This window comes from Schistocerca nitens, chromosome 1 (assembly GCF_023898315.1).
Source record: "Schistocerca nitens isolate TAMUIC-IGC-003100 chromosome 1, iqSchNite1.1, whole genome shotgun sequence".
NCBI lineage: Eukaryota > Metazoa > Arthropoda > Insecta > Orthoptera > Acrididae > Schistocerca > Schistocerca nitens.
The window spans coordinates 1,253,621,530-1,253,646,441 of NC_064614.1; positions in this window are offsets into that span (position 1 = coordinate 1,253,621,530).

The following is a 24,912-nucleotide window of genomic DNA, read 5'->3' on the forward strand; positions in this document are numbered from 1 at the left end:
GCAACAAATACTTAAATAACTACATAGCATAAATACATAACTTCAACATTATCCTCATCTGTAAAGAAAAACTTCATTATTCATATCATCATAACTCCATCATTATCATCACCTGTAAACAAAAACTTCATTATTCATAGTACCATATTCTTCATCATTGTTCATAATCAGCATTCATTATCATCTGCAAAAATCATTTCATTATTCATCACACAACTATTCCTAATCCCTAGCATATTTCATCACTTAAAACTAAAATGTGTAGTTCTGTCTGACAGCTTGCATCAATCGCTTTGTATTCTGAAAGAAAAAATTAGTTAAGACTGCTATTCTGCGATGTGTATAATATATTCTGGTTAATGCTTGTTAATTCTGATCCATTTACTCGTCCTCATTAGCTTATTGCATCTTCTTTCGTTTATTCCATAGGTGAAATTCCCACTTCTGTTTAATTCATTTCCTGTACGCATCATTTATTTCTGAAATTGATGAACAAAGATTAATGTTTTGCATTTAAATCATATACTCATTAAATAATGACTGGTTAATGGTGACACAATTAAGCATACAGCATAACATGACAGAAAACGTAATATGTCAAAAGCATAGACAGTGTTCAAAGGCAAAAATGTATACAGAATATCACAATGCAGCAGCAAAAAAGGAAAATGTAAAACAGTCACGATGTTGAGATATCACAAGGCAAAATGTCAAAGTCAAATGGTGTGTGTTATACCTTAACTAGTTCACAGTGCATACAAACAAAACATGAAAACAATCGTACACACAAAAAATGAAAAATGTCCACAGTCTGATGTGTAACGACAAGAAAAGCGACCTGTTAACCTTACCTTGCTGGGCACTTGCCAAGAAAAAATACGATAGTCATCATCAGTAATTAGTCATATAATTATAATTGCATAAGTGGTCATAAAATGTGTAAGTTCATCTGAAAAATGTGCACGGTATGATGTGTAACGACAAGAAGAGCGACCTGCTAACCTTACCTTCCCGGGCACTTGCCATAAAGTATGTTCATTGAATAAACGGTTTAACATTGGAGATATGGTGATTGCCTTTCGATTTTCTGGTTCTCAAAGTTTCGACGTGTACAACATTGGGGTGAGGAATGCTGCGAATCCGATATGGACCTGCGTATAGAAGTTCAAATTTACTGCACTTACCTTTTAATTTGCTGGATAAATGGTGTGTACGTACTAATATCTTCTGTCCAATGTGAAAGTCTCGACGTCTACAAACCTGTTTTTGCTGTCTTCTCCGGCGCTCTGCGGCACGTTTGATATTGTTCAGCGCAATGTCAATTATTTCGTGGTGTCGTAATCGACGAGATGTAGGAAATGTTACTAATTCTTTAATTTTGTTTGGTGGTTCAACGTTTTTCAGTATTACAGACGGAGATAGCATAGTGGATTCATTTGGAATGGAATTAATTACATCTTGGAATGAGTGTATGTGTGTGTCCCAATTAACATGTCTTTTGTGGCAGTATATTCTACACAGTTTACCAATTTCTTTCATTAGTCGTTCACAAGGGTTCGAAGAGGCGTGGTACTTGGATATATAAATCGGAGAAATGTTTCTAGCTCGTAACATGCGTATCCATATGACAGAACGAAATTGTGATCCATTGTCAGAAATTACTTTCATCACATGCCCTACATGAAATAAGAAATGCTTTACAAATGCTTTCGAAACAGTTTTAGCAGTAGCTTTGCGTAACGGAGTGAAGGTAACAAATTTTGAAGTGAGTTCAACAGCGACAAAGATGTAGCAAAAACCTCTATTAGTTCTCGGAATTGGACCAAAAATGTCTACTGCGGCCATATGTCTTAATTTAACAGGTACAATGGGATATAATGGAGGAATGTGTGAAGTGGTGTCAGACTTAGCTTTCTGGCAAATTTTACATGACGCTAAAACTCGTCGTATACGTTTTTCCATGTTGGCAAAATAACAGTTCTGTCTCAGTATAAGAAAACATTTTCTGGATCCGTAATGTGCATAACTTAAATGAGTGTACCAGATTAATTTGTTAACAAGTTCGTCCGGAATGCATAATAACCAATTGCTGCTGTCTGGATGAGTGCGGCGAAACAGAATGTCATTGCGTACAGTGTAGTGGTTCCTAATCGTAACATTATTCTTATCTTGCCAAAGGTGTTTAATTTCTTTCCACACATTGTCTTTGCTTTGCTCTCGTGCTATGTCCTGTAATGACGATGAAATAAAATTTTCAAATGCTACTTGCTGAATGTACATGACGCTGAAATTTACTTTGCAGAAGTTGGTTGCTACGTCTTGCTGATTGTTGCTGAGAGAACGAGAAAGTGCGTCTGCTATTACATTTTGTGTGCCGGGAATGTGAACAATCGTAAAATTAAATTCCTGTAAATACAGTTTCCATCTACTTAGTCTGTCGTGAGTAAATTTAGCTGAAAGTAAAAATTGTATCGCTCTGTGGTCTGTGTAAACGGTGGTATGTCCGCCATAAAGAAAGTGCCTAAATCTCGTAAAAGCCCAAACAACACATAATGTTTCTAGTTCTGTAACGGAGTAATTTCGTTCAGCAGGCGACAAAATGCGGCTTGCAAATGCGATGTTTTTAATTACTGTTGAGCCATCTTCTTCAACTTCCTGAAAAATGTGTACGCCTAAAGCTGTGTTGGAACTGTCGGTGGCAATAGAAAAATTTCTGGTAAGATCTGGGTGCGATAAAAGTGGAGCATTCAACAAAGCATGTTTCAGGTTCACGAATTCAGAATGTGCTTGCTTGTCCCATGACCAAATAGCATTTTTACCTGTTAATTGGCATAATCTAGGTGTGTCTAATGCAGAGTGATGAATAAATTTGCGAAAAAAGTTAATTAAGCCCAAAAAACTGCGTAATTGTTTCTTCGTCGTAGGAACAGTAATGTCACGTAGAGCTTGAAGTTTTTCTGGATCAGGCGCAATGCCTTCTGCTGAAATTACGTGTCCAAGAAATTTTATAGACGTTTTGCCAAAATGCGATTTACTGAGATTAACTGTGAGTCCTTGAGCGTGAAAAGTTTGCAATAGTCGTTCTAAAATCAGATTGTGTTCACACCAGTTAGCTTCTGCGATAAGAATGTCGTCTACGTACGTCGTAATTCTGTCTTTCAGTTCTGTCGGAAGTATTGTGTTCAAACCGCGAATAAAAGCTGCAGAGGAAATAGTTAACCCGAATGGTAATTTGCAAAACTGATAACAGTCACCAAAACAGAGAAATGCTGTGTACTTTCTACAATTCGGATGAAGTTGAACTTGCCAAAATCCCGATTTCAGATCTAATGTGGAATAAATAGCTGTACCGTGAAATTTCTGTAGCAGTTCTTCTAAAGTCTGTGGTCGATCTGTTTCATTAATAATTATGTCATTGATGTGACGTGAATCAAGTACAAGGCGAAGTGACCCATCTTTTTTCTTAACAATATGCAGCGGGTTTATGTACGGACTAACTGCCGGTTCTATAATACCTTGGTCAAGCATATCCTGCAACTCTTTTTTAACTTGTTCTCTGTGAATATACGGAATAGGATAATGCTTAGCTTTAAATGTGTCGTGCTGTTTGACTTGAAATTCATACATAAAGCCGGACATAGTACCAGGAATGTTATCGAAAACTGGAGCTTGCTCTGAAAGAATTTTGTGTAATTGCGTTCGTTCGTCATCTGTATTTGCACTGCTTTGTTTAACCTTATCGGAAATCATCTGCATTACGTCGTAGTCAGCTTCGCCTGGAGTATTATAGTTATGTACGTACGTGTCTGTGAACAATGTGGGATTATAGTCTATGTTACGTGTTGCGGAAATGACCTCTGTGCGGTTAATTGTTTGTTCTTCCGCAGATAAAGAATGCTGAAACTCTAAAGCTAATTGTACATTTTCGTCCTTCAACATTAAATAAGAATTTTGAAAATCGACCACTGCGTCGTGTTGTACCAGAAAGTTCATGCCTAAAATAACGTCTGTTGTCAACAAGGGAACAATCCAAAAATTTGAATGAAAAGTATGACCTCCAATACAAAATGATAAATGCGTCTGTAATTTTACATCCACTCCTTTACTCGATACTGCTCCTTTCACTTTCGTTTTGCCTAAAGGAAATGTAGGATAAATATTCTCTTTGTTACACTCGTTGAAAGTTTCCTCATTAATGACTGACATAGGTGAGCCAGAATCAATTACTGCTGAAAATTTCGATGAACCAATTTTAATTTCGATGACAGGATGTGAAATGATTTTCTGAATAACTGGTTTTTCCTGCAAAAGAGTGTCTCTGATGTCGTCAAACGTAATTACATTCTCGTGAACAACATTTTGCGTGTCAAAACTAGTGCTTGTGTTATTGGAAGATGCGTCCTGTACGGTATCTAGTCAGATTCTATCTGACGTGTTATTATTTTCTGGATGACGTTGTGGCATTTCTACAATTTGAACAGTTCTATTACTTCTTCCAGACGCATTACGCTCTGGATGATACCTACTGTCGGGTTCATTCATTAGAATATGTTCTTGCGGATGATTTTGCTGTTGGTAAGATCGACTGTTATTGTATGTACGCTGAAAATTGTGCTCATCGTTTTTACGTCTGTCATGATACTCATTCCTATACGGTGCATTGCGATAGGAATTGAAATACTGTCTTCTTTGTACGTAGTTGTTTCCTTGCTGCCGTGCGTTACTATTTGTTGGATCTGGGATTACACGTGCACGCGGTGAAACATTAAAGCCTGGTTGACCTTGTGCATTCCATTGTTGGTTAGGTACGCTAACCGGCTGACTTTCATGTTGTTGTGGCGGAAAACGTCTATTGTTACTAAAATGTGATTCCTGTTGCTCAAAATTTTGACGATATTGATAATCAGAATTTTGTCTGTGATTTAAATTCTGGTGGTTGTCATTCCTAAAGCGTCTGTTATTTTTCCTATTAAAATTACGTGACTGATCATAATTGCTGTACGTCTGTTGGCTTTGGTTGTTATACGAAAAATTTTTGTTCACAAAGGAATAATCAGATTGCTGCACTTCTAAAAGCTGTAACAGATCTCTGAATGCTGAAATATTTTCTTTTTGCTGACCGGTTAAAAGCGACACTCTTAATGAGCGTGGTAATTTAGAGATACATAATTGAATGAGTGCGGATTCACTATAGGGTTCACTTAAATACTGGTTTTGTTGCACCATGTGCTCAAAGAATTGCGTCACACTCGGAAAATTTGAGTTCTCATAGTTCGGTAGACTAATTAACTGATCTTTAATTCCGCGCTGTGTCGTCTTCGACCAATACGCTGATAGAAAAGCATTCTGAAATTCTTCTACTGAATAACATTGTCTCGCGATCGGTCTCATACGAGTTGCCGGTTCGCCTTCCAAAAAGCTGCAAATAAATTCCAGTTTGTGCGTTACAGGCCAAGTCGGTGGAAAAGCAAAGCTAAATTGTTGGATCCAATCTAGCGGGTGAATCTGTGTTCTGTCGTTTTTAAACACTTTAAACTTTCTCACTGACAGAAAATGTTTGTAATCGAAATTATCGTCTCTATGTGATGGAACAGGTTCAGGATTGTAAGAGAATCTATTGAACTGTGATTGTTCGGATTCGTAGTCGTGTCCTCTTTGTAGATTACCCAAATTACACGCGTTGCGTGAGTCTGGCAAATGTTCGAACAGTGGCGTCTGCTGTGATGCGTTATTAACCGAAATATTTTTCATCTCTGTTACTTCCTGTTGTAAACAAGACAATTTTCTACGTAAAGTGTTGTTAGATGAATCTATCTCATTAATTGTCTGCTGTAAATTTTGAAATTCAGGTGTTTGATTAAATGAAACCGGTGTAGTATCGTCTGATTTATTGTCGTTAGCACTTTCGATAGCGTCAATACGACTGGCCAATTCTTCACATTTTTCAGTCAGTATTTTAACCTGATCTTCGGTTTTAGTGTCAGTGGCCTTAATCTGTTTTTGCAATTTACGTGTAGCTTCGTTCAGTTTTGTAACATCGGAATCCTGTGTTAATTCTAATTGCTCGAGTCTGTCGGTCACTGTTTGAAATTCGGTTGTGTATGTGTCTGTTTTCAATTTCAGATCAGAAATTTCGTCACTTAATTCTGTGTTCGACTGTTCGAGAGTATTAATTTTGTCGGACACTGTGGCAATATTGTTGTCTACATATGTTTTCGCCTTCGCAAACATTTTACGTTTGTCTTCCTGTCTCTGAGCAGTGATTGTTTCCATTACCTGACGTTTTACTTGATTTTGATCCTCAATAAATTTGCGGAAACGCGTATTACTGTTTTCTATGTGAAGACTAAGACGTTCGTTAATTTGTGTGTTCTGTTGTTCGAATTTTGCGTCAATCTTTTCATCCATTGTGCGCGAAAGTTCTACCGTCATTGCTTTAAACTCGTCGCGTAATTGTGTAGCTTTTTCAGAGCATTGTTTAGCGACTGTACTGATTTCCGCTCTAAGTGTTTCTATTGTGGCTGTTTGCATTTCCCTTACTTCTTGAGCAACACATCTAATTTCTTCGCTATTTTTCTTTGAACAAGCCTCTATTTCCTCGCGTAACTGTTCCTTAGTGTCATGGCACTGCGCGGCAACGGCTCTAATTTGTTCACTTAACTGTCTGGAATTGTTATCTAATTTTTCATTTAACTGTCTGGAATTGTTATCTAATTTTTCACTCTGTTGTTTACCCTGTTGTACCAATATTGCCATAATTTGTTCCAAGGTAACATTACCTACTCTATTCTCCGTACTGTTTGTCTGTGTATTTGCAATTGTCGCGTTTTCTGTAACCAATTGGTTATTCTGAGATTTACAAAAAGGTTTATCAGTCGGATGTATACTGTCAGACACTATTTCGGAATTAAATAAATCCGGCGTACTTTGTGTATCCTGCTCATTTTCATTAGAGAAATTTGTCTGTACGTTATTTGAATTTTCCAAACCGGGTGTGTTAAGCTGGGCAGCGCTCATTCCAACAGAACGCCCCGCGTCATCAATTGTCGTCAAATTAACAGAGGAGACAATTGAGTTCTCTTGTTCATCATTCAGGTAAAAGTCGTCATTCGCGATTGGAACGCACTGACTGTTAGTGAACACAGCATTGTCATCATTACACTGCGTGTCACTAGTACTATTGGTCACGTTGTTTAAGTCGGTAACTTCATTCATAATGCCTCGCGATACACTATTCACTGTCTTTCGCGGCATTTTCACAATAGACACAAATATTCACAAAAGAAATAAGCACAATGCAAAATCAACACACAAATACAACAGAGCAACGAATTGCCGTTGACCTGTAGAAAGAAAGTCACAAGATTAGTAAAAGCGTTACGCCAAATCCTAATTATATCTAAGAAATAAGAGCAGATATCTGACTGTTTTTCAAAAGATTCTCTACGAAATACGATCCTGGACCGGGTGTCGCCAAGTGTAACCTCCCCACAACACATTCTAAAAATATAACTATATTTATTAGTAATGGAGGCACAGCTAAGTGTGACCTTCCCACAGAAATTTTAAAAACAATATTTATTAGAAATGGTGCCACAGCTAAGTATAAACTCCCCACAAGAATATTAATGGCAAAGACAATTAAATGAAAGCTCGCTATCTGACTCAAGTACAAGTTCCCATTAAATAATGAACGCTAATCCCATGATAATGAAACTGTAATGATAACCTAAACTCAATTCAACCGAAAAGTCGGTGTTTGCCCTGTGCGAAACGAGAATAAATTTCTTACCTTAGTGAAACTGCATGTCAAAATTCTGCTCTTATTGTTCTCTTGCGCTTGCATGAAAAGCATTGGAAGTACCTTTTAAAAATCTTTGTTAAAAGGAAATGGAAGGAAATTTGAATGATTGTCTCTAAAATTGGTTTTAAATCAAAATTATTATTGGGGGCGGTTTTTGAAAGTTAAATTACAATGACTGTTCGTTACATTATCTGATGAGCGCAAAGCTGCATGATTATTTATTTAAATAAATTATACCTCGTCCTGAATCTCGACCATTGCGATGCCGACGCCCGCCGACTGCTCTCCGCTACTGCTAGCAACCGACTCCAAGCACTACTGAGGACTGACTACTGCAGACTGACTGACTGCTCGCTACTGCGAGTCGAGCGCAACTGCTCTGGTCAGAGATTCTACAATGTCTCAGCATCGCTGCCGCACAACATACGTGTTTCAACGCTTAACAAAACTTTATGCTGAAACTTGCCACTACGGGCTCTTCAAGGTCGGGCACGAACATAGCAGCAGAAACGAGCGTACTGGGTCTAGGGAGGCGCTGCCGGTCGCATCTTTTAGGTGGCAAGCCCCAGGACTGCGCTCTTCTACGTGAAGTGGAGGTTGCTCAGTTCGTGTGCGGGGATTTGTGAGACCTAATCTGGACCCCGTCTATGTTGCTCAGTTCCTGTCCGGCCGAACTCACTTAGCTCCGACATGATGTACTCACAGCTACACGGAACACTGGTCTGACTTGTGACATGTAGAGGACATTTCAGAGGTGCTGTTCATGGTCAAATACAACAACGCGACCTATAGGCATAGTTAGCATGTGCATTTATCCAGAATGAAAGTTTTACCTACATTTTCTTTCAAGCATAAATTTCTCGCGGTGTATCCATGTATCTGTTCCACCCCTACAAATCAACGAAGCCATTCTTCTGGTATCTTCTTAAAAACTGACAGTTTTCAAGACAACCATATTAGATCAGAGCTACGCCCATGGTACACGAAAGGAAAAACCTGCTAATTCTGGTTTTTCAGCAGACAGAGACCCAGTACATTTGGCCTATGCTGTGGATTTCTAGGAATATGCTTCTGTGGTGTCACCGCCAGACACCACACTTGCTAGGTGGTAGCCTTTAAATCGGCCGCGGTCCATTAGTATACGTCGGACCCGCGTGTCGCCACTGTCAGTGATTGCGGACCGAGCGCCGCCTCACGGCAGGTCTAGAGAGACTTCCTAGCACTCGCCCTAGTTGTATAGCAGACTTTGCCAGAGATGGATCACTGGCAATTACGCTGTCATTTGCCGAGACGATAGTTAGCATAGCCTTCAGCTACGTCATTTGCTACGACCTAGCAAGGCGCCATTACCAGTTTATATTGAGATTGTTATTAATGTATCAACAAGAGCGATGTTCTCCAATTATGGATTAAAGTTAAGTATTCCAGAAGTTATGTACTATTTTTGGCTACTATAATTCCTTGTAATTTTCCAGACCTCACGCCAGCCTGCGTGAGCTTAAACACGTGCCTTTCGGCTTCCTCCAAACTCCGTGAATTGGCTCCTGCCAATTCACAACAGCTTCGGTTCATCAGGCGCCACGATATGCATGCTAGTGCACTGCTCAACGAACTGGCTCAATTTCTTACAGCCGGAATTCACACAGTATGAGCACCCGATGCACGATGCTTCTAATGAACGTCATTATCATACGCTCACCTACTTTGAAGATAAAACTTGAAGAGTCCCCAGGGGGGAGAGGTGTTTCAGCAGACTACTATAACCTGGAGTTTGGTCTGCCAAAGTTGGTCTTCACAGCAGAACTGGTCGCAGTAACGGCACTCTGGGTCAGGTCTAGTCATAAAACAACGCCGACGCTTCACCAGAACGATAATGCAGTCTCCAGGCTGGCTAATGCTGACGACCTAGTGCACTGCGTATGTGCGAACAGTCAGTCCGTCATCGACCTTCAAGTACGTCTGGAAGATGCACGTAAAGTCAGTGTCAGATCGGTCGAGGAAATGCTCCAATTCCTGCCCCATATTTAGAATGCCCGCAGAATTCCCATCTAAGATACGAAAATGCATAATCCTAAACTGTACCTCTGAAGCAAAATCTGCCGTTGGCTAGTGATGCTAGCAGTCATCTCAGCAACGAGCTTTAGCTACGATCACGATTTTACCAAACTTCTCCTACATGTACGTAGTTTCAGGATGGTGTGTTTAGTATTCACTATGATTAGTGGAAGGTTCAAAAGACCAGAATTTGTCAGGAAACTAGACAGCCCTGAGGAGCTGGTGGTAAAGGGGGGAGAGAGGGTCACAGGGTGATGTCGCAGGGAAGCTGCGGGGTGAAAGGAGAAGTCGGGGGAGAGAATTCGTTCGATCTGATTCTGATCCCAACTGTGTGAGTCCGGTGTAGCAGAGAACTGAGAGTACCGAGGTGGACATGACCCAGTGGTGAAAGAGCTCCTACTGGTTCTGTAAATACAGAGGTTCCTGCGATTTCCAGATTTTTAACGTAATACTGGTATGGACGATAATTCGCAAGAGGCACTGCCTTGCATTGCACGCTCTTAGCCCGAAGTACTTCTCGACTTCGTGCTGTCACCTGCCACATCAGCGGAAGAACATCTCTCGCAGATCAGCTTGACATGGCATTTCTGTGCAGCACGGTAGAAGTCCTGACAGGGAAAACACAGCATGGGACTCTCAGAACTCAATAGCAGTATTTTTCCACTCGCACTTCGAGGTGGAGCAGATTCTTTGGTTGAAAGACTGCAGGTTACTGTCGGTGCCATGGACACTGGCTGCCTAATCCCACCCTCCTCAGATATTCAGCATTAGATGCCTTTGTAATATTTATCATGCTATCAACTGAGAAACTGGTCTACAAGAGCGCGTCCATCGCCCTGGCATCATGAGCGTCGCTCGACATGTCACGGATGGCTGTCCTAATCTGTGATTTTTGTCGAGTGAGTTAAGTAGGGAATCCTATGCAACGTTTCTCGAATTCCTGTGGGAGTCGGTAATTAGTTAGTGTTTCAGCCTGAAACTGCATGGCTGATAACAGTCTGCCGTTAGCCAGTGAGGCTGGTAGTCATCTCAGCAACGCGGTTCACGTAAACTATCGGCGGCATCCTCTCAGCAGTCGTCATAGTTCGTCGTTTATCGTCAACACCCTGTTCAGCAAGCTGCGTAAAATCGTTGGTAGCAATGTAAGCAGAAGTCTCAGGTATGGTTTTGGCGTCCACACCATTCACTTCATCACCTTCGTTATTACCGCCATCCTCGGAATGACAGGTATGGGAAAATTCTATACCCTGAGACCGAGCAGACTGTTTCTCCTACTCAGTCTCTTTATGAAGCATATCACAAGCCTTGACAAACGGTAGAATGGCCTGGACCGTGGGAACGTATGGTTTCGCGTTGGTCTGTGAGTGAGGAGAGTCTTGTAGTTACAGTTGTGCAAGTCACCGGAAAGTTTAGTGGAAAACTGCTGCAAATGACTCTGGTCACCCCTTCGTCGATACCTGCAAACAGGTATCGAAGGGAGAGTCCGTCATTAAATAACTGATGAAACACTCAGCACGATGGGCAGTGTGAGGGTCCCTGATGTTTTGGTCCCCGAGCTACAGAGGAATGAGCTGTAGTCCTAGCAATAGCAATGATGATGACAAACTCGGCAAAGAAAATCCCCAAGCAGCGCCCAACAACGCGCAAATCACACTTGAAGTCAATAGACAAGCCATAGACTGGCAGCAGCGAAAACAAACGAGAAAAGGGAAGTCTGATAAGGTGGAAACATGAAAGCTTCGTAATAACAAACGCCCATCACGACAACTGCAAAGAACAAACGCCCATCACGACAACTGCACAGAGAAGACGTCACCCAAGGTGACGAAAATCTCCGAAAGAGACAGTACAAAAGCGTTTCTAGCTTTGTGAAGACCACTCCGACCCTCGCCCAAAATTTCCGTTCGAAACAACAGCCACACCGCATTTACTGACAGCAAAATAATCTACTCTTCCCTTTACACTGACTGGTCCTGTACGCCTCTAGCAAAGAGCGAGGTGGTGCAGTGGTCAGCACTTACTTGCATTCGGGAGGATGACGCTTCAAACTAGCGTCCTGATGTCCCGATTTGGGTTTTCAGTGCTGTTCCTAAACCACTTAAGGCAAATGCCTGGAAGATTCCTTTGAAGGGACAAGGTCTCTTCCTTCTCCATTATTTCGTATCAGAGCTTTTGGTCCGTCTTTAAAGACCTCGTCGTCGACGAGACGTTAAACACTAACCTCAGCTTCCTCCGCCTCTCGTACCCCTAATGGTAGATTACGCGTTATGTACGAGTGGTCGGATACTGGTAATCAGGTAAGTCCTAGGGGTGTTGTGTGTCACGTATCGCTTCTTTAACCTCTGGCAGTGATTGTTAGTGCGACAAAGTTGGGCTTCATCGTAGGTCGGAGTCCACGTAAAACTGGGGGCCCTTTATAAATAGCTAGGTAAGCCAGTTAAAAGGTCGAAGGAGGGCAATGCCATGTATTTATTCCAGTCTGAACCAGGAGAGAGCCTTAATTTCAGTAACCCCATTCAACAAACGTAACCATCTCTAGTTTTTCCGTTTCCAGAGCTCCATTCATTATAGATCCAAGAGTTCTCTGTTTCATTCTCCTTCCAGACCAGCATGCACGACTGATAACAGGCCTGTCTCCTATGCGCTAATAACAATCTGCCATTTGGATCGAACTTATCTAAAGCACTGCTGGGCGTTGCCAAGTAACTGACACTAGAGATACTTCACCTTGCAAATCGCCGTTAAAATTACCAGCCCTCTTTTTCGCTGTCACCGTAGTTGTAAGTGCAGTTACACTATGCTTTCTAACGTCACGTCAGATTCTACTTTTTATGGTCTCATCTCAGGTCGACGGTGTTCTATGAGGAGAAGTTAGGTAGCAACTCCAGTGTTTTGTGTGGATCATATTCTGGTGAACAGCTGCTGTCTCCATTTTATGGACTGAACTAGAGGCGAAAATTACGCACCAACCGGGAGTATAAAAAGCCATTAAGAGCTGTGGGGGTCCTAAAACGCGGAAGCTACACAACTCGTTCTGACTTTCATGGCGATGCCTCCCTCACGTCTAATATCTGTTGTTCTTACAAAAGAGTTAGGCTAGACAGTCAAAATCTGGACGAATCAGAGTGTGGGAAAACTCCTAGACATGTAAAGAACAGTGCATGGGTGTTGAAACACTGAAAGTACCATTTTTTCATACAGCAGAAGCGATAAGTGAGGGGTTATGATGCTCATATGTCTGATACATTTTATTCAAATTGTCAGCTAATATACCCCCTGTTTTCCGAGGAGGTCTTGATGCCAACCGCACCAACCTTTCGTTCCCTACCACAGCTTTTCAGAGCCAATGAGAACTGTAAAAATCGTGCCTCTGGTTTAGTCAAAGTAATGTGCGCGACTGTTATATATCTGTAAGTCGCACAAATCGAACGGATTGTAAATGATTGCTAGCGACATGAAAAGAAAAATAAATAAAAATAAAAAAAAACTGGCCAAGTGCGAGTTGGAATCGCGCACTGGGCGTTCGATACAAACTTACTTGTTTATTTATGTAGTTCATCCATCGTGGGAATCGACAATCTCAACCATTATTGGTTGTTATAGATATCGATACTGCCAAGAGACTGGTGCCGAAAATTCGAAGACCTTATCGAAATCTCTCAGTAGTTCCTCATACTAGCCCGAAGATACACAAACAAGGGAGCAGGGGAGAGAGAAGATTTCATAAAACATTTTTATTTACGTACCAAAACATGGCTGCAGCTTACATTTTAGTCTCCGCAAGTCCATCTTTGTAAAGACGGTTGCGGGACCTCGACTATTCAGTATAAAATATCGAATCAGAACACCGTCAGTCGTCTAAACTTAATTTTACTTGAGTGACTAGTTTCAGCGCCATAGCCGGCCGGAGAGGCCGAGCGGTTCTAGGCGCTGCAGTCTGGAACCGCGCGACTGCTACGGTCACAGGTTTGAATCCTGCCTCGGGCATGGATGTGTGTGACGTCCTTAGGTTAGTTAGGTGTAAGTAGTTCTAAGTTTTAGGGGACTGATGACCTCAGAAGTTAAGTCCCATAGTGCTCAGAGCCATTTCAGCGCCATATTACGCCATCTTCAGGCGCCTTAACCGACGGGTAGAAAGACTCCCGCCTCTGTCCCATCCACAATAGTGCCAGCATTCAGTGACGGGTATCCAAAGAATTTTGTCGTAAGACAGTGACCCCTTCGAGAATCACTTGCCAGCAAGTGAAGATTGAAGTGATTGCTGCATTAAGAAGAGTTCTACGGATTTAATTTTTTTTGTTTATTTATGGACACAATCACATGTTTATGACACAGTCATACAAAAATTACAAAAGAATCAATCACGCACTCCATAGACAAAATGTAGTTTTCTCCAAAATTGTACGGATGCCAGTCACTGAATGCTGGCCCCTAATTTGACTAGACCTGAAGCAGGATTCTTGCTATTCGTCTGCCAGGGGACATGTAGATGGCGCAATGTAGCGCAGAGGAGTGCTGCATGAAAACTACCAGAAGACTTTACTTTTATCACAAATTTTTGGTAATTCTTGATACCAAATAAATGTTTCTTATTGAATCTCTCTCATTAATGTATCCTTAATAACGTTATTTGTCGTTGCAATGCAGCTACTGTCTAAGTCATAAATATGTGCTCTCTGGTTTATAGACTTAACATTTTTGGCTCTTACCACGTAGCCCGAAATAAGCAACTGTACTTAGTATCGGTGGATAATGTTACTGCATGCAGGTATATATGCCGTGTCGTCCGAACAAGACACAGCCAAGGCAAAACCACCACAGGCGCAAAGAGGCGAGTTGGTGCCAGTGCCGTAGAGACTCGCCATTTGCTCGAGTTCCACCAGCGCCACGGGTGGCGATGAAGATGACGATATCGACTTCGCCTCGGCCAATGTCGACCGAAGAACAATGTGCCACTAAGGGACGAGAACGGATACACGCCTACTCGGTTGGTAGATCACCGTCCAGGATTGACATAGACAGGGAACGTCGTTTAGTGAACTGTTAGAAGTGAACAGACAGTTGGTGTAAATTGCGTTTGCTATGTGCTATGAAGTTTACCTATGATTATTTACACTTAGACACTGAGGGGCTTATTTGTGTTATAAGACAAGCAGTGTTGCAGACTTCATATTTCAACTAGTCACAAAGATAAGTAAACCTTTTTCACTCATTTGTGTGACTTACTTGCTAATCTGTTGTTATCCCATCCTGTTACCTGATCCTGGGGCACAGCTGTTGATAGCGGCAGGGAGAAATTGTGTTAGCTGTGTGCTGCATCAGAAACCGGTTCACGAACTCACAAACTCAGCCTGCCGTAACAACAGTGGCAACTCGCCCTCCACATCAGTAGTGACGAGGCCTTTCCAGAACTGGTGACGAGGGTTTACGAAAATATAGATTTAGGGAAACCGAAGTATAGTAGTCATGACATGAATTTTTGGTTTGAAATGCACTGTGCTTTATCAAGTTTCACTCTATTACAATTGCCTCAGCTCGAACTGATAACTATACCAGCTCAGAATGGCCTAAAATGTAACAGGAAAAGCGAGCAAGGACTCAGATCGACATTTTTATGGTAAACATGTCAGAAGCACTGGGAAATATTATCGTAAGTGCCAGAAAACAACCGTGGAGACAATCCTCACTTTACAGCTTGAGACTTACTTGCAGAGCCTTGAAGACACTACGGTAGTCACATTTCATGATTTTCTCGTAAATACGCTTTTAAATTAACTAAATAAATTTGAATTATTTGTTAATCGGCCCTTAACATATACTACTGGTCATTACAATTGCTACACAACGAAGATGACGTACTACAGACGCGAAATTTAACCGACAGGAAGAGGATGCTGTGATATGCAAATGATTAGCTTTTCAGAGCATTCACACAAGGTTGGCGCCGGTGGCGACACCTACAACGTGCTGACATGAGGAAAGTTTCCAACCGATTTCTCATACCCAAACAGCAGTTCACCGGCGTTGCCTGGTGAAACTTTGTTGTGATGCCTCGTGTAAGGAGGAGAAATGCGTACCTTCACGTTTGCAACTTTGATAATGAATGGATTGTAGCCTATCGCGATTGCGGTCTATCGTATCGCGACATTGCTGCTCCGTTGGTCGAGATCCAATGACTGTTAGCAGAATATGGAATCGGTGGGTTCAGGAGGATAATACGGAACGCCGTGCTGGATCCCAACGGCCTCGTATTGCTAGCAGTCGAGATGAGAGGCATCTTATCCACATGGCTGTAAGGGATCGTGCAGCCCCGTCTCGATTCCTGAGTCGACAGATGGGGACGTTTGCAAGACAACAACCATCTGCACGAACAGTTCGACGACATTTGCAGCAGCATGGACTGTGTAACCTCCCCACAGAAATTTTAAAAAGATTTATATTTATTAGAAATGGTGCCACAGCTAAGTGTAAGCTTCCCACAAAATATTAATGATAATGACAATTAAATAAAAGCTCGCTATCTGACTCAAGTACAAGTTCCCATAAAATAATGAACGAGAATCCCATGACAATGAAACTACAGTGATACTCAAAAATCAATTTAACCGAAATGTCGGTCTTTGCCCTGTGCGAATTCAGAATAAATTTCTTACCTTATTAAAACTGCATGTCAAAATTCTGCTCTTATTGTTGGCTGCGGCTTGGAGGAAAAACATTGCAATTGCCCTTTTTTTTTTTTTTTTTTTTTTTAAAAATATTTTTGTTAAAGGGAAATGGAGGGAATTTGAATGATTGTTTGTAAATTTGTTTTTAAATCCAAATTATTATTGGGGGCGATTTTTGAAAGTTAAATTACAATGAGTGTTCGTTACATTATCTGATGAGCGCAAAGCTGCATGATTATTTATTTAAATAAATTATACCTCGTCCTGAATCTCGACCATTGCGATGCCGACGCCCGCCGACTGCTCTCCGCTACTGCTAGCAACCGACTCCAAGCACTACTGAGGACTGACTACTGCAGACTGACTGACTGCTCGCTACTGCGAGTCGAGCGCAACTGCTCTGGTCAGAGATTCTACAATGTCTCAGCATCGCTGCCGCACAACATACGTGTTTCATAACCCTCCACTGGGGGGGCAAAAATTTGGCAGCGATGGTGAGTCATTTGGACTTGCCATCGTAACAAATTTTTCTTTTAATTAATTAACATTTACAAAATATTTAGATGTATCACATGAATTAAATGTTGTGCGCATGCACCGATTACAAAACATTACAGACAAGACAAAATATAAGTACAAAACAAATCAGGAAAAATGTATATACAAATTATTTGACAGATAATAACGTGTACACACACTGAAAAATTCTTTAGCAGTTTCATAACAGGCAAAAAAAAAAAAAATCATGTTGACAAGTGTCATGAGTGCACATGCACTGCAGTGGAGAACATATCAGTAAAAGACGAAATGTATATACAAGAGTAACAAATGACATAAATCATAAAAGGTATACAGAATGAACACAAATCATATCGAAAATTGAGAAGAGTGCACAGGCACTGTAGTTCAGTTGAAAACATATTCACATAAGTGCACATGCACTGAAAACTTTTGAACATTTTTATAACAAATAAACGCAAGAGTAGAAAAAATCATCAAATCACAAAAAGTATATACAATATAGATGACAAGAGTGCACACATACTGCACTTCAAAACAAATCGAAAATGTCTTTAGTATTTTGACAACAAATGGCAAAAATCATGTCGACAAGTGACACAAGTGTACTCGCACTAGAGTTCAACAAATCGAGAAAAAATGTATATGCCATGAACATAAATGGTGTTAGTAAAAAATGATTTTCACTATTAGGATAGGAAAGGAAGGATTGCATCATGGTTGTAGCACTTTAGTTTGCACATAGCTGCACTGAAAGTCCATATCTTTCCACAGAATCACAACTAAGTGATACAATCTGCAGTTCCGTTCCCAGAAGTGTTTATCAGCTTATCAAGACAGTGAAACGTCGTAGTAGTATTCCATACTATCATTTGGCAGTATACCAGGTACACCAAACAGTGGGACCAGAATAACGTCTTCATCGGTTACGGTGGTGGACAGCATGTCGTGTCAACACCACGCTCTTAAGAGGCGGCACACAGTGCTCCATAACAAAGTCTTGATTAGTGATTACATAAGTAGTTTCTTCGCCTACAGTGGTGGACAGCATGTCGTGTCAACACCACGCTTTTAAGAGGCGGCACACCAACGTAGAATTAGTGCAAAAACCAAATATAGTGCTCCATGATAATGAGGATGGACAAGACAAATGGATGTTACAATAATTTCAGGTAGTTAGGTCAGAAGGTGAAGGACATTAACTAACACACAAGTCTTGATTAGTGATTACATAAGTAGTTTGCGGTATCCATACTCTAGTCATTGAACATTTCTGTACCATGAATGTAGTATTACAGAAAAATGTTCATTAATTAATTTAAAGACAAGAGTGGTAATCAATCGCCATCAAGTATTGAGTATTACAAAACATTTTTCCTCATTCAAATGACATATTTACAAGTAACTATTAACACTCAGTGGCCTAGCAACTTTCGATTAGTACAAAATATTTATCATCATTCAGTATTAATATGGGAAGTCATCATTGAAAACACTAACAAAACGTTAAGTTACATTAATTATTGGCACTCAGTGGCCAGCAAGTATTGAATAGTATAAAACATTATTCATCATTCAGTATTCTTCATATCATTAAGAAATCATTATTAGAAAAATCAGTTAATTACAGTCATAGCATTAATAAGCATGGGCATTATAAGTTACATTAATTATGGGCACTCAGTGGCCAGCAAGTATTGAATAGTATAAAACATTAGTAGCATTAATAAGCATGGGCATTATAAGTTACATTAATTATGGGCACTCAGTGGCCAGCAAGTACTGAATAGTACAAAACATTAGTAGCATTAATAAGCATGGGCATTATAAGTTCTCTCATTACAATAGATAGTGGCAATTATGTTTTGGTATCATTAAGAAGTCATTATTCAAGTGACATACTATTCAGAGCTGATCAGTGTTATTCAGAATTATCATAAACTAGTGACATTATCTGGGACTGTTAATACATTTTGTTTTTTCTGCTAGCAATGCATTGCTTTGGGTAATTATAAGGGAAAGCAAGAAGAAATAAGAGAAAAAATTGCTTCTAGGTTGTTCCTATAAATGAAAAGATTGTGTAACGTCATTCGTCATGAGTCAGCTGTAGCAAGGTTATCACATTCATAAATGATAGACACAAGTGGGTAAGAAAAATGCAAGTACTAGAACAGGTATAATAAGTAACAAGTTTAGTAAGTATCATAAAAAGCTTCTCCTGAAAGAAAAATACAAAATGGATTATTGAGCTGAAAGAAGAAACGCAGACTATGCTGAAAAGTAGTGAACTTCGAATTAACAGGTAGTGAAATGTGTATAAAAAATGTGTTCCATAGCTGTCCTTTCCAAAACCTTCAGTCATCCTACTACGCAATATAACACCTGCTGTCAAAGTAAACTGCAACAAATACTTAAATAACTACATAGCATAAATACATAACTTCAACATTATCGTCATCTGTAAAGAAAAACTTCATTATTCATATCATCATAACTCCATCATTATCATCACCTGTAAACAAAAACTTCATTATTCATAGTACCATATTCTTCATCATTGTTCATTATCAGCATTCATTATCATTTGCAAAAATCATTTCATTATTCATCACACAACTATTCCTAATCCCTAGCATATTTCATCACTTAAAACTAAAATGTGTAGTTCTGTCTGACAGCTTGCATCAATCGCTTTGTATTCTGAAAGAAAAAATTAGTTAAGACTGCTATTCTGCGATGTGTATAATATATTCTGGTTAATGCTTGTTAATTCTGATCCATTTACTCGTCCTCATTAGCTTATTGCATCTTCTTTCGTTTATTCCATAGGTGAAATTCCCATTTCTGTTTAATTTATTTCCTGTACGCATCATTTATTTCTGAAATTGATGAACAAAGATTAATGTCTTGCATTTAAATCATATACCCATTAAATAGTGACTGGTTAATGGTGACTCAATTAAGCATACAACATAACATGACAGAAAACGTAATATCTCAAAACACAGACAGTGTTTAAAGGCAAAAAGTGTACAGAGAATATCGTAATGCAGCAGCAAAAAAGGAAAATGTAAAACAGTCACGATGTTGAGATATCACAAGGCAAAATGTCAAAGTCAAATGGTGTGTGTTATACCTTAACTAGTTCACAGTGCATACAAACAAAACATGAAAACAATCGTACATACATAAGAAAGACAAAATGTGACATTCGTTGTGTTCAGCTTGTATGTTGTGTAGTTAATAGAGGCGATAATTAAAGACTTCAATGGAGAGAGAATTTGATAAAATTAATGCGTCATTATAGAGAATTGCATAATTATTCATAAAATGCGTAAGTTCATCTGGAAAATATGCACGGTCTGATGTGTAACGACAAGAAGAGCGACCTGCTAACCTTACCTTGCCGGGCACTTGCCAAGAAAAAATACGATAATCATCAATAGGTAGTCACATAAATGTAATTGCATAAGTGGTCACAAAATGTGTAAGTTCATCTGGAAAATATGCACGGTCTGATGTGTAACGACAAGAAGAGCGACCTGCTAACCTTACCTTGCCGGGCACTTGCCAAGAAAAAATACGATAATCATCAGTAATTAGTCATGTGAATATAATTGCATAAGTGGTCATAAAATGTGTAAACGGCCTCATAGCATGTTACATCGTAAAGTGGTTTCATTCGATAAAGGGTTTAATGTTTGACACATGATGGTTGCCTTTCGATTTTCTAGTTCTCAGAGTTTCGACGTGTACAACATTGGGGTGAGGAATGCTGCGAATCCGATATGGACCTGCGTATAGAAGTTCAAATTTACTGCACTTACCTTTTAATTTGCTGGATAAATAGTGTGTACGTACTAATATCTTCTGTCCAACGTGAAAGTCTCGGCGTCTACAAACCTGTTTTTGCTGTCTTCTCCGGCGCTCTGCGGCACGTTTGATGTTATTCAGCGCAATGTCAATTATTTCGTGGTGTCGTAATCGACGAGATGTAGGAAATGTTACTAATTCTTTGATTTTGTTTGGTGGTTCAACGTTTTTCAGTATAACAGACGGAGATAGCATAGTGGATTCATTTGGAATGGAATTAATTACATCTTGAAATGAGTGTATGTGTGTGTCCCAATTAACATGTCTTTTGTGGCAGTATATTCTACACAGTTTACCAATTTCTTTCATTAGTCGTTCACAAGGGTTCGAAGAGGCGTGGTACTTGGATATATAAATCGGAGAAATGTTTCTAGCTCGTAACATGCGTGTCCATATGACAGAACGAAATTGTGATCCATTGTCAGAAATTACTTTCATCACATGCCCTACATGAAATAAGAAATGCTTTACAAATGCTTTCGAAACAGTTTTAGCAGTAGCTTTGCGTAACGGAGTGAAGGTAACAAATTTTGAAGTGAGTTCAACAGCGACAAAGATGTAGCAAAAACCTCTATTAGTTCTCGGAATTGGACCAAAAATGTCTACTGCGGCCATATGTCTTAATTTAACAGGTACAATGGGATATAATGGAGGAATGTGTGAAGTGGTGTCAGACTTAGCTTTCTGGCAAATTTTACATGACGCTAAAACTCGTCGTATACGTTTTTCCATGCTGGCAAAATAACAGTTCTGTCTCAGTATCAGAAAACATTTTCTTGCTCCATAATGTGCGTAGCTTAAATGAGTATACCAGATTAATTTGTTAACCAGTTCGTCAGGAATGCATAATAACCAATTGTTATTGTCAGGATGAGAGCGGCGAAACAGAATGTCATTGCGTACAGTGTAGTGGTTTCTAATCGTAACATTATTCTTATCTTGCCAAAGGTGTTTAATTTCTTTCCACACATTGTCTTTGCTTTGCTCTCGTGCTATGTCCTGTAATGATGATGAAATAAAATTTTCAAATGCAACTTGCTGAATGTACATGACGCTGAAATTTGCTTTGCAGAAGTTGGTTGTTACGTCTTGCTGATTGTTGCTGAGAGAACGCGAAAGTGCGTCTGCTATAACATTTTGTGTGCCGGGAATGTGAACAATCGTAAAATTAAATTCCTGTAAATACAGTTTCCATCTGCTTAATCTATCATGAGTAAATTTAACCGAAAGTAAGAATTGTATAGCTCTGTGATCCGTGTAAACAGTCGTATGTCTGCCATAAAGAAAGTGCCGAAATCTCGTGAAAGCCCATACAACACATAATGTTTCTAGTTCAGTAACGGAATAATTTCGTTCAGCAGATGACAAAATGCGGCTTGCAAATGCGATGTTTTTAATTACTGTTGAGCCATCTTCTTCAATTTCCTGAAAAATGTGTACGCCTAAAGCTGTGTTAGAACTGTCGGTGGCAATAGAAAAATTTCGAGTAAGATCTGGGTGCGATAAAAGTGGAGCATTCAACAAAGCATGTTTCAGGTTCACGAATTCAGAATGTGCTTGCTTATCCCATGACCAAATAGTGTTTTTACCTGTTAATTGGCATAATCTAGGTGTATCTAAAGCAGAGTGATGAATAAATTTGCGAAAAAAGTTAATTAAACCCAAAAAACTGCGTAATTGTTTCTTCGTCGTAGGAACAGTAATGTCACGTAGAGCTTGAAGTTTTTCCGGATCAGGCGCAATGCCTTCTGCTGAAATTACGTGTCCAAGAAATTTTATAGAAGTTTTACCAAAATGCGATTTACTGAGATTAACTGTGAGTCCTTGTGCATGGAAAGTTTGCAATAGTCGTTCTAAAATCATATTGTGTTCAGTCCAATTAGCTTCTGCGATAAGAATGTCGTCTACGTACGTCGTAATTCTGTCTTTCAGTTCTGTCGGAAGTATTGTGTTCAAACCGCGAATAAAAGCAGCAGAAGAAATAGTTAAGCCGAATGGTAATTTACAAAATTGATAACAGTCGCCGAAACAGAGAAAAGCTGTATATTTTCTGCAATTTGGATGAAGTTGAATTTGCCAAAATCCCGATTTCAAATCTAATGTGGAATAAATAGCTGTACCGTGAAATTTCTGTAGTAGTTCTTCTAATGTCTGTGGTCGATCTGTTTCATTAATAATAATGTCATTAATGTGACGTGAATCAAGTACGAGGCGAAGTGAGCCATCTTTTTTCTTAACAATATGTAGCGGGTTTATGTACGGGCTAACTGCTGGTTCAATAATTCCTTGATCGAGCATATCCTGCAATTCTTTTTTAACTTGTTCTCTGTGGATATATGGAATGGGATAATGCTTTGCTTTAAATGTGTCGTGCTGTTTGACTTGAAATTCGTACATAAAGCCGGACATAGTACCAGGAATGTTGTCGAAAACTGGAGCTTGTTGTAAAAGAATTTTATGTAATTGCGTTCGTTCGTCGTCTGTATTCGCACTGCTTTGTTTAACTTTATCAGAAATCATCTGCATTACGTCGTAGTCAGTTTCGTCTGGAGTATTATAGTTGTGTACGTACGTATCCGTGAACAATGTGGGATTACAGTCTATGTTACGCAATACTGAAATGACCTCTGTACAATTAATTGTTTCCTCTTCTGATGATAATGAGTGCTGAAATTCTAAAGCCAATTGCACATTTTCGTCCTTCAACATTAAATAAGAATTTTGAAAATCAACCACTGCGTCGTGTTGTACGAGAAAATTAGTACCTAAAATTACGTCTGTTGTCAACAAGGGAACAATCCAAAAATTTGAGTGAAAAGTATGACCTCCAATACAAAATGATAAATGTGTCTGTAATTTAACGTCTACTCCTTTACTCGATACTGCTCCTTTCACTTTTGTTTTGCCTAATGGTAATGTGGGATACGTATTCTCTTTGTTACACTCGTTAAAAGTTTCCTCATTAATGACTGACATAGGTGATCCGGAATCAATTACTGCTGAAAATTTCGATGAACCAATTTTAATTTCGATGACAGGATGTGAAATAGTTTTCTGAACAACTGGTCTTTCCTGCAAAAGAGTGTCTCTGATGTCGTCAAACGTAATTACATTTTCGTGAACAACATTTTGCGCGTCAAAACTAGTGCTTGTATTATTGGAAGATGCGTCCTGTACAGTATCTAGTCAGATTCTATCTGACGTGTTATTATTTTCTGGATGATGTTGTGGCATTTCTACAATTTGAACAGTTCTATTACTTCTTCCAGACGTATTACGCTCTGGATGATACCTACTGTCGGGTTCATTTACTAGAATATGTTCTTGTGGATAATTTTGCTGTTGGTATGACCGACTGTTGTTAGATGTACGCTGAAAATTGTCCTCATTATTTCTACGTCTGTCGTAATATTCATTCCTATACGGTGCACTGCGATAGGAATTGAAGTATTGTGTTTTCTGTACGTAGTTGTTTCTTTGCTGCCGTGCGTTACTGTTTGTTGTATCAGGGACTACACGTGCACGCGGCGAAACATTAAAGCCTGGTTGACCTTGTGCATTCCATTGTTGGTTAGGTATGCTAACCGGCTGACTTTCATGCTGTTGTGGTGGAAAACGTCTATTGTTACCAAAATGTGATTCCTGTTGCTCAAAATTTTGACGATATTGATAATTAGAATTTTGTCTGTTATTAAAGTTTTGGTGGTTATCATTCCTAAAGCGTCTGTTACTTTTCCTATTGAAATTACGCGTCTGATCATAATTGCTGTATGTTTGTTGACCTTGGTTATTATACGAAAAATTTTTGTTTACGAAAGAATAATCAGATTGCTGTACTTCTAAAAGCTGCAGCAGATCCCTGAATGCCGAAATGTTTTCTTTTTGCTGACCGGTTAGAAGTGAAACTCTTAATGACCGTGGCAATTTAGAAATGCATAATTGTATAAGTGCAGATTCACTATAAGGTTCATTTAAATACTGATTTTGTTGCACCAT